Source organism: Syngnathus acus, chromosome 3 (genome assembly GCF_901709675.1).
Source record: "Syngnathus acus chromosome 3, fSynAcu1.2, whole genome shotgun sequence".
In the NCBI taxonomy this organism is placed as follows: domain Eukaryota; kingdom Metazoa; phylum Chordata; class Actinopteri; order Syngnathiformes; family Syngnathidae; genus Syngnathus; species Syngnathus acus.
Genome location: NC_051089.1, coordinates 17176412 through 17191798, shown reverse-complemented (window position 1 = coordinate 17191798; position 15387 = coordinate 17176412). Strand labels below are relative to the sequence as shown.

At 48.0% G+C, this 15387-nt stretch overlaps 4 non-coding genes across 4 annotated transcripts; 2 read left to right on the top strand and 2 right to left on the bottom strand.

The window, feature by feature from the left end:
* Positions 1 to 10269: 10269 nt before the first annotated feature.
* trnam-cau lies at positions 10270 to 10341 on the bottom strand. Its single transcript has one exon. It is a non-coding gene; the product is annotated as a tRNA-Met (tRNA).
* A 793-nt stretch (positions 10342 to 11134) lies between these two features.
* trnam-cau lies at positions 11135 to 11206 on the bottom strand. The gene has a single exon. It is a non-coding gene; the product is annotated as a tRNA-Met (tRNA).
* Positions 11207 to 12477: 1271 nt separating this feature from the next.
* LOC119121133 lies at positions 12478 to 12668 on the top strand. Its single transcript, XR_005097623.1, has one exon. It is a non-coding gene; the product is annotated as a U2 spliceosomal RNA (small nuclear RNA).
* A 486-nt stretch (positions 12669 to 13154) lies between these two features.
* Positions 13155 to 13319, top strand: LOC119121151. Its single transcript, XR_005097637.1, has one exon. It is a non-coding gene; the product is annotated as a U1 spliceosomal RNA (small nuclear RNA).
* Positions 13320 to 15387: the final 2068 nt, after the last annotated feature.

Genomic DNA, 15387 nt, shown 5'->3' with positions numbered 1-15387 from the left:
TCACACGCATCACCTGCCACTGACCATAGACGGTGCTGTGGTGGAGAGAGTGAGCAGCACCAGATTCCTGGGGGTGCACATCAGTGAAGACCTCTCCTGGACCACCAAACACTGCATCACTGGCGAAGAAAGCTCAGCGCCGCCTGTACTTCCTGCGGAAACTCAGGCGAGCAAATGCTCCACCAGCCATCATGACCACATTCTATCGAGGCACCATTGAAAGCGTCCTCTCCAGCTGTGTCGCTGTGTGGGGTGGAAGCTGCACCGAATACAACAGGAAGGCCCTGCAGTGCATAGTGAACACAGCCGGTAGGATTATTGGTGCGTCACTCCCCTCCCTGAAGGACATTTACACCTCCCATCTAACCCGCAAGGCGACCACGATTGTGAGTGATGTGAGTCACCCCGCTCACACTTTGTTTGATCCTGAACTCTCTCCCCCCTCTCCCCCCTCCACCCTCGGCTACATGACGTCCTGGCCTTTTGGGCCACGATGGCTGCCTATTATACTGACTGTCTGCTGTATGCACAATTGCACCATTTCCACCAAGTTGCTCTTATTTATTCATTGCTCTTATGTATTCATTGATTGTGCCTTCTCATTTTTACTTTTTGTATTGTTTACTTGAATGTGTAATATGTCTTGTCACCGTGGGACAGTAGGAAACGTAATATCGATCTCTTTGTATGTCTTGACGTGAAGAAATTAACAATAAAGCAGACTTTGACTTTGACTTTGAAAAAAAAAAAATAGTACACTGTGTGCAGAATTACTAGGCAAGTGCGCATTTTGACCATATGGTCATTTTTATGCATATTTTCCAACTCCATGCTGTACAAGCTTGAATGAGTACTCAATACAAGCATATCAAGTGATGTGTATTTGTGTTATGAGGGATGGTGAGGCCTCAGCAGATCAACACACTATATTTGGGAAGTGCGCTATCCGCGCCTCACGGCAAAAGCCATAGCCAATCACCTGTTATCCAATTTACTCACTGCGTGCTCGTTTTATTTCTTCAGATTTAGGAAAAGGCTCAGACACTGAAGCAGAAATTAGACTTACACAGGTTGGTTGAGTTCAATCACAATTCTTGTTAAGAAAGCTCTGTTTTCAGGAAAGTACAATACAGCGCTGGGCCTTTCGTGCGACCATGCTCAAGAGCAGAAAGTCTCCATTCAGAAAAGGCAACGTTCAAGGTTCTTTGGTCAGCTTATATTCAGTTGCACATGCCGGTGTGGGCCGAGTTTGATGGGTGATGAGTCTTTGGGGTGGGGCAAGTTCGCAGTAGAGTTTGATTCCATGGGAGTGGGTGCTGATTATGGGCGATTCGATGTGTGTGGGGGGCTGTTGTTTTCCTTTCCGTCTTTCGGCCTTGACGATCATCTTTGGCCGGGTTCTTGGCTGTCTCCCTCTGGCACCTGCTGGTTTTATCTCCAAGTGACCTTCCTGTAAACATTCTCCTCCATTCTTGCACATACACTGTCGCATCTCTTCCATTCATCATTCTTTCAATTTTGTCATTTTGTACGGAATTATGGGAGCTTTTGGCTGTGACATCATCAATTTATTAATGTTCCCTGACTATGCAAAGTTTGTACTCACCACTTACCATGTTTTTGTTTGTTTGTTCTTTCATACTCCATGTACTTGCTTACGTCATCATATTCTTAGTTTAATCATGCTTTCAACTATATCTTTTCTTTGTTAGGCAAAATATTTCCCTCTGTCCAGAACGTTCAGTAGTAATCGAAAACTGGCGTCTAGCATTAGTCAAAACATAAGATACAATCAAGTACTGAACATTTTTAGACGACTTTGGCAGTGTCCGTGATTTAGAAAATCATCGGGCATGCATTAAACAGTTCCTTAAGGGTCATTAAGCTAGTCAGGCCATATATAAAAAAACATTTGTTATTTCAAAGTGCTCAGAAATATATATCAGATCATAAAGTTATAAAAACCTTTGTCATTACCACCTATCCAAAAATGTCTAGTTATGTCTGCTTTATTGATTTGGTGTGTAGGTATAATTATATGCTTAAAATGTTTCTTTTATTGATTTAATATGTGAATATACTTGTCTGCTTATGTACTTTATTCGATGAGGTTTGAGCATATCTGTTTTTGTACTTTTTGTATTTCGACCCCACATATATATAGTATATATATATATAAGGTGTGTCTGATTTCATAGTGTGTCTGATTTCATAAGACCAAGTCGGGTTGTTGTGATGCGTCTAGTGTGTTGGTGGAGTGTATGTCACTTCTCACTGTCAACCCTCACCGCTGGCTAGCAGTATGCGAACGGGAGAGCCGAGTGCGTAAGTCTCTCCCTGCCAGTACATAGCCTCTCTAACAGCAAGCCCTATGTAGTGCCTCCACGCGGTGACACATGCTAACTTGGTACAACACGGACCCAGGCTAAACTACAAGGGACTCGGAGGAGGTTTGGCCCCTAGACGTGCGGCACGCAGGCCCACCGGTGTGTGGACACGCCCTGGTGCCACTGCCTAGTGGGCTTCTCGGGAGAGGAATGGGCTAAGGGAGTCAACCCCGACAGAAAATCAATTTCCCCTTGGGTTGGTGTCAGGAAGGGCATCCGACTGTAAAAAGTTTGTCTCCAAAATATTCTCAGTATGGCTAGACAAACACAGGAGAGGCGGGGTACAGCCTTAAGTACTCCGTGGGCATTTTCATCAGCCTACAACAAAAAGAATGATGGAGAAGGAGGCCAAACCGCAGGTAAATTATATGACGGCCCTCAATCCGATGGACTGCGGGGAGGCCTGAACCGGAATAGAGAGGGGCAGGAGGCACGTGTTAGGGTGGCTCCATGGAACATCGGTAGCATGTCGCGCCGATCGGGGGAGCTGGTTGAGGCTCTACACAGGAGAAGGGTGGATGTCTGCTGTGTCCAGGAGTCGAGATGGAAGGGTGGAAGTGCAAGGATGCTGGGTGCAGTCGGCAGAAGGTACAAGTTCTTCTGGCAAGGCTGCAATGAAGGGACTGGTGGTGTCGGAGTACTTATCGCCGAAAAGTGGATAGATCAAGTGCTAAGCATTCCCAGGGTAAATGAGCGGATCATTTTTGTGAAGTTGATCGTTGGGAAGCGCCTGACAAACGTAATTTCAATCTATGCCCTTCAAGTTGGCAGAAGTCAGGACGAGAAGGATGCGTTCTGGGACAAGGCCATCATGGTGCTGTCAGCGATCCCCCAGAATGAGGTTATAATTCTGGGAGGTGATCTGAATGGACACGTGGGGAGGGAGTCAGATGGCTTTGAGGGGGTACATGGGGGACAGGGGTACAGCATGCGGAACGCAGAGGGAGCGAGGATCCTGGAATTCGGCGACGCACTGGAGCTAGTGCTGTGCGACACGCTTTTCAAGAAGGACGAAGCCAAATTAGTAACATACAGTTCGGGTGGCTGCAAGAGCACAATAGATTACATCATGGTCAGAAAGGAGGACCGCGTTCTAGTCAGAGATGCCAAGGCAATCCCCGGAGAAGAGTGTGTGTCTCAGCATCGCCTAGTCATCGGAGACCTAACTCTGCGAATCAAGAAGGTGGGGGCTAAGAAGCATCCTCCCAAGTGGAAGCTACATAGCGCAGGGAATAAAAACGAGTTTAGGGAGAAGATTGAGCAAATAGCAGAAGAAATGGAGGAGATGATGGAGCCGGGTGGTGTGGATGGCAAGTGGCAGGCAATGAAGAAGGCTCTGCTTGAAGCTACAGAGGAGGTGTGCGGATGGTCAAAGGGTAAAGCAAGACAAAGAGAGACATGGTGGTGGAATGACAGCGTCGAAAGAGCGGTGAATGAGAAGAGGAAGTGCCATAAAGTATGGAAGAAATCTAAAAGGGAGGCAGACCGAGCGCGGTATGTAGAGGCAAAGAGGGCGTCACGGAAAGCCGTGCGGGAGGCCCAAGAGACCAAGAGGAAAGAATTTGAAAGTGAATTGGAGAGTGAGAGAGGAAAAAAGAGCTTCTTCAAGATAGCGAAGCAAATGGTTAAGGAGAGGCGGGATGTGACCGGTGCAAACTGTGTGAAGGATGAGGATGGCAACATCGTGACAGACAACAGAGGAGTGAAGGAAGTATGGCGAAGGTACATGGAGAAGCTGGTGAATGTGGAGAATGACTGGGATGGAGAGGTGGGATGCGACGAAGTGGAGGGTGAATGTTGCCCGATCACGCGAACAGAAGTGGGGAAAGCCATGAAGGCCATGAAGGATGGAAAGGCAGCTGGACCATCTGGAGTGGTGGCAGAGATGCTAAAGGCAGCGGGAGACGTCGGTGTGCAGTGGATGACTGACCTGCGTAACAGTGTCATCGCTGAGGGGCACATTCCGGAGGACTGGACAAAAAGCGTCCTGGTGCCTCTATTCAAAGGGAAGGGGGACCCACTCGCATGCGGGTCATACAGGGCAATAAAGCTGCTGGAGCATGGAATGAAGCTGTTAGAGAGGGTGTTGGAAAGGAGGGTGAGGTCACGGGTAGAGGTGGACGAGATGCAGTATGGCTTCATGCCTGGTAAAGGTACAACAGACGCAATTTTTGTCACCCGACAGATGCAAGAGAAACACCGGGAGAAGAGGAAGAGGTTTTACTTCGCTTTTGTTGACCTGGAAAAAGCGTTCGACAGGGTGCCAAGGGAGGTGGTGAGGTGGGCCCGAAGGAAGTCGGGCGTGGAAGAGGGACTGATTAAGGCTGTGCTGGCTCTCTACTGCAGAGCATGCACAGCTATTAGAACAGGAGTTGGCGACAGTAATGGGTTTGAAGTAAGGGTAGGGGTGCACCAGGGATCAGTGCTCAGCCCATTACTGTTTGCTATCGTGATGGATGTGGTATCGAGGGAAGTGAGGGGTAGACTACCATGGGAGCTGCTCTACGCGGATGATATGGTATTGATGGCTCACAGTCGAGACCTAGCTAGGAAGCTAGCGGCCTGGAAGACATGCCTGGAAGTGAAAGGAATGAAGGTGAATGCGGCAAAATCAAAGGTCATGGTCGGTGGTGCTGTCCTGGGAGTGATACTGCAGTCAGGAGCATGGCCATGTGGAGTTTGCGGGAAGGGAGTGCAAGCTAACTCTATCCTTAGACTTAGACTTAGACAAACTTTATTGTCATTTTGTCTGCAAAGGGTGCATACAAAACGAAATTCTGTTGCATACAGCTTACAACAATGCAGTGATATTGCGGTTGAATAAAAACAACATACTATATAAAAAAATATATAAACTAAAATAAAATAAGTATAAAGTGCAGCAGTGATAAATATGTAATAGTGCAAGGAAACAAAAGAGTATTTAAAAAGTGTGCAGAGGAATGCTAAACCAGGTTGCGTACTTTTAAATTTACATGGATTATAAAAGTTCAGCAAAGTTGGCAGTGCAAGATAGTTGTTCGTAGGGTCATAATGTTCAGTTCTGTGTATGTGTGATGCAGAGTCCAGTTTAGAGTTCAACAGTTCAAATGTTCAACAGTCTGATGACAGCAGGGAAAAAGCTGTTGCAGAACCTGGTGGACCTGCAGCGGATGCTGCGAAACCTCTTCCCAGAGGGCAGCAGGGAGAACAGTCCATGGTGGGGGTGTGATGGGTCATTGATGATGTTACGGGCTCGGGACACGCAGCGCTGAGATGAAATGTGGGGAAGAGGAGCCCCGATGATCCTCTCTGCTGTCCTCACCACTCTCCTCACGTTCTTCCAATCGGAGGCGCTGCAGCCTCCACACCACACAGAGAGACAGCTTGTCAGAATGCTCTCTATGGTGCTTCTGTAGAACGTCCTCATGATGGGTGGGGGCAGGTGGGCTCTCCTCATCCTCCGCAGGAAGTACAAGCGCCCACCTTTGCACGGATCTTCAACCGTTCTCTGGAGCTGTGTGAGGTGCCCTCGTGCTTCAAGAGCTCCACCATCGTTCCAGTGGCCAAGAAGCCCGCCATCACAGGTTTGAATGACTATAGACCTGTCGCACTGACATCTGTGGTCATGAAATCTTTTGAGAGGTTAGTGCTGAACCACCTGAAGGATGTCACGGGCCCCCTGCTTGACCCCCTCCAGTTTGCCTACCGGGCAAACAGGTCAGTGGATGATGCGGTCAACATGGGACTGCACTACATCCTGCACCACCTGGACACCCCAGGAACGTACGCCAGGATCCTGTTCGTGGACTTCAGCTCGGCGTTCAACACCATCCTGACATCCTCCAACAGACGCTCATCCAGCTTGCGGTGCCTGCCTCCACCTGTCAGTGGATCACCAGCTTCCTGACCAACAGGAGACAGCCTCAGTGTGTGAGGCTGGGGGGCATCACATCTGACACCCGGACCACCAATACTGGAGCCCCTCAGGGGTGCGTCCTCTCCCCACTGCTCTTCTCTCTCGTCTACACCAATGATTTCTCCTCAGGTGACTCTCCTGTGAAGCTCCTGAAGTATGCAGACGACACCACTCTCATCGGACTGATCCAGGACGGTGATGAGACTGCGTACAGACAGGAGGTGGAGCGGCTGGTCCACTGGTGCAGCCAAAACCACCTGGAGCTGAACTCGCTCAAGACCGTGGAGATGACAGTGGATTTCAGGTGAGACCCTTCACCACTTTTACCCCTCACTATCCGCAGTAATACTATTCTCTCCACAGACACCTTCAAGTTCCTGGGAACCACAATCTCTCGGGACCTGAAATGGACTGGCCACATAGACTCTGTCCGGAAGAAGGCCCAGCAGAGGCTGTACTTCCTGAGACAGCTCAAGAAGTTCAACCTGCCGCGAGAGCTTCTGAAGACCTTCTACACTGCCATCATCCAGTCTGTCCTCTGCACCTCCATCACTGTCTGGTTTGGATCGGCCTCCAAACAAGACAAGCACAGACTGCAACGGACAATCAGGACTGCTGAAAAAATCATTGGAATCAACCTCCCATCTATCCAAGACTTGTACCTGTCCAGGACCAGGAAACGTGCAAGGAACATCTCTACAGACCCTTCTCACCCAGGTTTCAGTCTGTTTGAACTACTCCCCTCCGGACGGCGTTATAGAGCTGTGGTCTCTTCTCAAGGTTTCTCATTTCCCCTAGCTGGAGTTTTGAGTTTTTCCTTGCCCTTTTGGGAGTTTAAGATCAGGGGATGTTTGAGAATATTTGCCATTTTTCACATGTCCTGAGTGTTGTTAGTCACCTAAATGTTGAAAAGAGGGTGTGATTTACCAAAGTCAAATTCCTTGTTTGGCACGCTCAAACATGGCGAATAAAAACTCTTGAATCTGAATCTTGAATCTTCTGTGCCCTCGCGACCAGTGCCGTGGTGTTCACAGTCCAGGTGAGGTCGTCTGTGATGTGGACCCCCAGGAATTTGGTGCTGCTGACCACCTCCACAGCTGAGCTGTTGATGATCAGTGGAGCGTGGTGAGGCTGGTTTTTCCTGAAGTCGACGATGATCTCCTTCGTCTTCTCCACATTCAGGATCAGGCTGTTGTCTCTGCACCAGCCCACCAACTGCTCCACCTCCTCTCTGTAGTCCAGGTCGTTGTTGTCTCTGATGAGGCCCACCACCGTTGTGTCGTCTGCAAACTTCACGATGTGATTGGTGGTGAACCTGGGGACGCAGTCGTGTGTCATCAGGGTGAACAGCAGGGGGCTCAGGACGCAGCCCTGAGGGGAGTCTGTGCTGAGGGTGATGACATCGGAGGTGTTCTGTCCGACCCGGACTGACTGAGGTCTGTTGGTGAGGAAGTCTAGCAGCCAGTTGCGAAGGGGGGTGCTGAAGCCCAGGTGTTCCAGTTTTCCTACCAGATGCCGTGGGATGATGGTGTTAAACGCTGAACTGAAGTCCAGGAACAGCATCCGCACATGGGTGTTCTTCTCCTCCAGGTGAGCCAGGCTCAGGTGAAAAGCGGAGGAGATGGCATCTTCAGTGGAGCGGTTCTGCCGGTAGGCAAACTGGAACGGGTCGAATGTTGGGGGGAGTCTGGAGACGATGTGTTCTTTAAGCAGCCTTTCGAAGCACTTCATCATGATGGGAGTCAGTGCAACAGGCCGGTAGTCATTAAATGAGGTGATTTGAGGTTTCTTCGGCACCGGAATGATGGAGGCAGTCTTGAAGCATGCTGGCACTGTGGCTTGGCCTAGCGAGGTGTTAAAAATGTCTGTGATGACACCGACCAGCTGACCTGCACATTCCCTGAACATCCGCCCAGGTATGTTGTCGGTGCAAGGGTTGTCAGAGATGGGTACACCGGAGATGCAGCGGAGTAAAAGGCAGCCTAATAGCTGCAAGTGAGACCTTCCAATGCAAGCGGTGCAGGGGAGAAGTCGCCCAAGCAGACCCAGCTGAGCAAGAGGGTCTCGTAGTAGATGGGGAGATGTACGAGGTGGTGGACAGCTTCTGCTACCTTGGAGACATGCTTAACACTGATGGGGGGGTGGCCCTAGCAGTGACCACAAGGGTGAGAAGCGGGTGGAAGAAATTCAGGGAACTCATGCCCTTCTTAACATCTCAGGCCCCATCCCTGAAGATGAGAGGCCAAGTGTACTCAGCCTGCATCAGAAGTGGTATGACGTACGGAAGTGAGGCATGGGCCCTGAAAACAGAACATGAAGACAAACTAAACAGAGCAGAAATGAGAGCTGGCAGACGACCGTGGCAGCCGACATGAAGGCACTCGGCATCAACCACGAGATGGCCATGGACCGTTCCCGGTGGAAGAAAGCCATATCGAGAATCCAGTCCAACCCAGCGGCGCCTGGAAAGCGGATTTTAAACCGATGATGATGATGATGATGATATATATATACGGTATATATATAATATGTAATATGTCTTGTCGGATAGTAGGAAACGCAATTTCGATCACTTTGTGTGCCTTGACGTGAGGAAATTGACAATAAAGCAGACTTTGACTTTTGACTTTGACTTATACTATGTCCTTATTCTCTATGGAGCAGTGCTCGTAATTTCAGTGTATACCTGTTGTACAATGACAATAATGGCATTCTATTCTATTCTATTTTTTTTCTATTCTATTGGCAGGATCCCCGACCTGCTTGTTGCAGCTGTACTATTGATGAAAAATGAAAGGATTGTCATTTTTTATGTTATTTGTTTATTTATTATTTATTCATCACTCTTATTTATTCATTGTTTGTGCCTTCTTGTTTTTACTTTTTGTGTTGTTTACTTGTATGTACGTATATTGTGTGCTATGTCTTGTCACCGTGGGATAGTGGGAACGTAATTCCGATCTCTTTGTGTGTCTTGACGTGAAGAAATTGACAATAAAGCAGACTGTGACTTTGACTTTGATTCCAGCCAACATGTACCGATGGACTGAATCCTGGAGGAAGCACGCGGCAATTGGACATGAGGATCAGACTCAGAGTTGAAAACTGCCGTGTGTGCGAGGGAGGTCACAATGCGTAATGACATTACCAACAAAAATTCAACATAGGTGGGGTGGCCGAGTGGTCCAGTGTGCTAGCTTAAGGCTCCAATCTTGGTGAGTTCAAGTCCTGCCACTTCTGCATTAATTCAGGTCTTTTATTCTTGCCCAACTGCTGTCAGTGCAGCCATAAAGTATCAGGACCCTTCAAAAGTCTTTGCGAAATATCATTCTTTGCCTTTCATTCTAACCTGGAGTACCCATTTAATAGGTAACTACACTGTATTTGGACTGAGAATGGTGAGAGAAGGCGCATGTATGCCCTGTGAACTGGATGCATTGAGGATGGGTCAACTTCCATGCAGCACAGCCAACGTGGGGAAAATATTATCCGCACAACATTTCGTCTCAAAAGTATGACTTGATAAACGGTTTCCAAACCCCACAAGTTCCAAATAGCAGAGGACAGTTTCGATCCATCAGACCTCTGGGTTATGGGCCCAGCACGCTCCTGCTGCGCCACTCTGCTGCTCAGCACTAGTTATTCATGATGTCATCTAATCGGCAAACGAGCATTCGGTTCCAACAACTGGATTCTGATTGTCACTCATATTGTTTCGCCTCAGTTGTGTTCAGGCTTCATTACATTAAGAACAAAGCTCAGTAGGGCAGCACTAACCTGGATGCTGGTGGACAAACAATCTATCCTCCAATTTCAAGCTTTAAATAGAATTATTTTTTAACAAAACTATGGGGGTGTGCAATTACATGTCACTTGTTTGTGTATGTTCTTTAGTGTGGTTTTTAGTTTGTAAAGCTTTTAGCTTGTATTTTTGTATTGTTTATTTTAGCCGATAAAAGCTTTCCAAACGCCACAAGTTTCAAATAGCAGAGGATGGTTTCGATCCATCGACCTCTGGGTTATGGGCCCAGCACGCTTCCGCTGCGCCACTCTGCTGCTCAGCACTAGTCATTCATGATGTCCTCTAATCAGCAAACGAGCATTTGGTTCCAATTCGCAACTGGATTCTGATTGTCACTCATATTGTTTCGCCTCAGTTGTGTTCAGGCTTCATTACATTATGAACAAAGCTCAGTAGGGCAGCACTAACCTGGATGCTGGTGGACAAACAATTTATCCTCCAATTTCACGCTTTAAATAAAATTATTTTTTAACAAAACTATGGGGGTGTGCAATTACATGTCACTCGTTTGTGTATGTTCTTCTGTGTGGGTTTTAGTTTGTAAAGACTTTTAGCTTGTATTTTTTAATTATTTTATTTTCGCAGATAAAAGCTTTCCAAACGCCACAAGTTCCAAATAGCAGAGGATGGTTTCGATCCACCGACCTCTGGGTTATGGGCCCAGCACGCTCCCGCTGCGCCACTCTGCTGCTCAGCACTAGTCATTCATGATGTCCTCTAATCGGCAAACGAGCATTCGGTTCCAACAACTGGATTCTGATTGTCACTCACATCGTTTCGCCTCAGTTGTGTTCAGGCTTCATTAAATTATGAACAAAGCTCAGTAGGGCAGCACTAACCTGGATGCTGGTGGACAAACAATTTATCCTCCAATTTCAAGCTTTAAATAGAATTATTTTTTAACAAAACTATGGGGGTGTGCAATTACATGTCACTTGTTTGTGTATGTTCTTTAGTGTGGTTTTTAGTTTGTAAAGCTTTTAGCTTGTATTTTTGTATTGTTTTATTTTAGCCGATAAAAGCTTTCCAAACGCCACAAGTTTCAAATAGCAGAGGATGGTTTCGATCCATCGACCTCTGGGTTATGGGCCCAGCACGCTTCCGCTGCGCCACTCTGCTGCTCAGCACTAGTCATTCATGATGTCCCCTAATCGGCAAACGAGCATTTGGTTCCAATTCGCAACTGGATTCTGATTGTCACTCATATTGTTTCGCCTCAGTTGTGTTCAGGCTTCATTACATTATGAACAAAGCTCAGTAGAGCAGCACTAACCTGGATGCTGGTGGAGAAACAATTTATCCTCCAATTTCCCGCTTTAAATAGAATCATTTTTTAACAAAACTATGGGGGTGTGCAGTTACATGTCACTTGTTTGTGTATATTTTTTTGTGTGGTTTTTAGTTTGTAAAGACTTTTAGCTTGTATTTTTTTATTGTTTTATTTTAGCAGATGCACTGATCGGTTGGCACTTTTAAATTTCGTTGTACGTGGCAATATCTATTCTAATTGTCAACTAAATTCAATGTAGAAAACGTAGGTGATCGGTAGTATGGCAGAGCGGTCTAAAATGCTGGGTTAAGGCTCTAGTCCAGGGGTGGCCAACCCGCGACTCGCGAGCCGCATGCGGCTCTTTGCCGGGTTTTATGCGGCTCCTTTACGTTCGGCTCGCGAGCCGCATGCGGCTCCTTGCCGGGTTTCCTGCGGCTCCTTTACGTTCATATCAACATTTGTGGGTTTATTTGTTTGTATTTGTGCGTGTTCGCTTCGCTTGAGTTCAATATGGTATTTTCGTCAAACGCTGCGTGTTCGCTTCGCTTGAGTTCAATATGGTATTTCCGTCAAACGCGCATGCGCATGAGGTGAAATCCCGCAAAGGAGGAGGGGCAAACCCATTCGGGGAGGGGGGGGGGGGGGGGGGGCTCTTTGCGGTACACAGTAAAAAAATGTGGCTCTTAGTCTCTGACTGGTTGGCCACCCCTGCTCTAGTCTCTCCTGAGGTGTCAGGTCAAAACCCACCACTGCCCCTTTGGCATCAGGCCCGCTCTATTCTTCTGGTCTAACTAAGGTCAGTGTAGTTGTTAGGTATGATGACCTTGGAAAGTGCTTTGCGAAATATCAATCTTTGCCTTTCATGTTCATCTGGACAACCCATTTAATAGGTACCTACACTGTGTATTTGGATAGAGACTGCTGAAATGAGGTATATACGTATATGCCTCGTGAACTATATGCATGACTGCGGGTGAAGAAGAGTGAACAAATAAGTGAGCAGACAAATTTTGCCGATATACCAATGCCCAGAAGAGTAGCACTCTGTGCCGTACTGTACCTGTCGGTGAGAATGGGTAGGCAGGGAAGCCTGTAAGCGAGTCCGTCACTCGGATACTCCATCACTTCTTGGCCTTTTGGCTAAGATCAAGTGTAGTATCTGTTCTTATCAGTTTAATATCTGATATGTCCCCTTTGAGGGACTTCATATTAAATTGCTTTTTGGAACAGGGAGATGGGATTCAGTGCTTGCTCTGCCCACTCTGTGCATCAGCCCCGTAATTCAGTATATCAGGGACTGGTGCACCTTCCTATGTTGGTCAATTGAAATGCAAATTCAATAAAACGCAGCTAGGACCATTCGGATGCTCTTTGACTCATGAAAACTGCTCAATTTTTCATGGCGGGCTTGGGAGAAGAAAACAAGGCGTTCAGGTCAGCCAGACGGACATTTGGCTGACAAACATCTGCTCTACTGCTCACGAGTTCCAGTGAGTCAAACCCAGGGTGCGACCATCACCAGAGGCTTGTGGCATTAGCTTATTCGGCGGTTGCATGCTCCACCGTTGCGCCTGTGACCTCTTATGCCCAGTGAGTAGTACACACACGCACGCACGCACACACACGCACACAAACACACACACACACACACACACACACACACACACACACACACACACACACACACACACATTTTTAATCCACTAGTACCATCACTCACATCATTCGCTAGTTTACAAATGGCACCGTCATGTAACAGAGAGGATGTAAAATAAGTGGTCGCGTGCCCAGGCATAAGACCTAACCTGGCAGGAGTGACACTGTGATCACGAAGGTGGTTCACCCAGGGTGAAATGTGCCCATTGCACTGACGGTCACATTGACCCCTGCGAATTCTCCAAATGCGGGAATCTCGACTGCGTAATTTTTGAGAGTGGGGAACTGCGTCCGCGCTCTCCCTGATTTGATTGTTAAATATTGAGAGTCCTGAACCAAGTGAGACACAAACGCTTGCAAATCTTGTTTCAGGGCCGCAACAGGCACTTGGCATCTGCATCTTAAATTGAAGTTGAGGATTCTAGGTAGTGTGGCCGAGCGGTTTAAAGCACTGAATTAAGGCTCCAGTCTCTCATGAGGAGACCGGTGAAAGAAGGCACACATATTCCATGTGAAACGTAATTGACGATGCGTCAACTTCTATGTGCAACGATCGACGTGTAGACAGTCTGAACGCCACAATAAAGAGTAACACTTGAAAGAAGTTTGGAGTAGTGGTGTAACGATTCATCGATACACATCGATTAATCGATATAATGCTCTACGATTTGTTGGCATCGATGCTAAACGTAAACATCGATCTATATCGCCCGTTTTTGACCTCGGACATTAGACGCGACTTTATTTTGAAATCCAGTTCATTGTTGCTTGTTTCCTCTTTCCGGGAGAAGTGCGCGGCGTGTTGTGTTGTGAGCAGAGCAGGCACGTGAAAGGGGAGCCGACAACTACGCGGCTCCTGGGCTGGTGCTATGGCTAGTGTCCAAGAAGACGAGGAAATTCGCTCCCCTTTGGGCTTCAAGTCATTCGTTTGGAAGCACTTTGTAATTTCCTAAATAAAGAGTTTGCAGTACCTTGTTGATTTTGCGTATGAATTGTTATAAATCAGGATATTGTTCTATATCGATCGTAGAGCACTATATTGTGATGTATCGTGAATGAATCACAGCAGGCTTTAAGATATCGGCAAATATCGTATCGCGGTTCTTTGTATCGATATGATATCGCATCGTGACAACGTGCCTACAGGCAGAAACTAAAAACTTCTAAGCCTGTGGTGAGGACTGTGAGGAAGTGGACAGTGGAGTCAAGGCAGGACCTCCAAGCCTGCTTTGACTGCACCGATTGGGGAGTTTTTGAAGCTGCAACTTCAGACCTGCATGAACTCACTGACACTGTCACATCATACATCAGTTTTTGTGAGGATCTGTGTGTGCAGACTAAGACCTTCTGCACGGACAACAACGACAAACCTCGGTTTACACCGAACCTCAGGAGGCTGCGCAAAGTCAAGGAGGAGGCCCTACAGGAGCGGCGACCGCGACCTGTTCAAGCAGACCAGAAACACACTGAACCGAGAGGTCTGGAAAGCCAGGTGTTACGGGGAGAGCCTGGAGAGACATCTCTCTGCCAATCCTGATCCCTCAACAGTGTGGAAAGGTCTGCAGAGCATCACGGGCTTCAAGAAACGAACCCCCCGTCCTGTGGAGAGCCCAAGGCTTGCTAACCAGCTAAACAGGTTCTACTGCAGGTTTGATCGGTCCTCCAACACAACGGGACTTCCTGCAGCACAATCTACATACTCACCTCCCCCCACAACTGCTCTGTCCACACCTCTATCAACGTTGTCACCCACTCTCTCTCTTGCAGAGGCCGCGCCCGCACTCCAGATGCGCGAGGAGGAAGTGCGCCAGATGTTCCGGAGACAAAAGATCAGGAAGGCACCGGGCCCAGACGGCGTGTCACCTTCCTGCTTGAAAGTCTGCGCTGAGCAGCTGGCGCCCACCTTTTCACGGATCTTCAACCGTTCTCTGGAGCTGTGTGAGGTGCCCTCGTGCTTCAAGAGCTCCACCATCGTTCCAGTGGCCAAGAAGCCCGCCATCACAGGTTTGAATGACTATAGACCCGTCGCACTGACATCTGTGGTCATGAAATCTTTCGAGAGGTTAGTGCTGAACCACCTGAAGGAGGTCACGGGCCCCCTGCTTGACCCCCTCCAGTTTGCCTACCGGGCAAACAGGTCAGTGGATGATGCGGTCAACATGGGACTGCACTACATCCTGCACCACCTGGACACCCCAGGAACGTACGCCAGGATCCTGTTTGTGGACTTCAGCTCGGCGTTCAACACCATCGCTCCTGACATCCTCCAACAGAGGCTCATCCAGCTTGGGGTGCCTGCCTCCACCTGTCAGTGGATCACCAGCTTCCTGACCAACAGGAGACAGCATGTGAAGCTGGGGGGCATCACATCTGA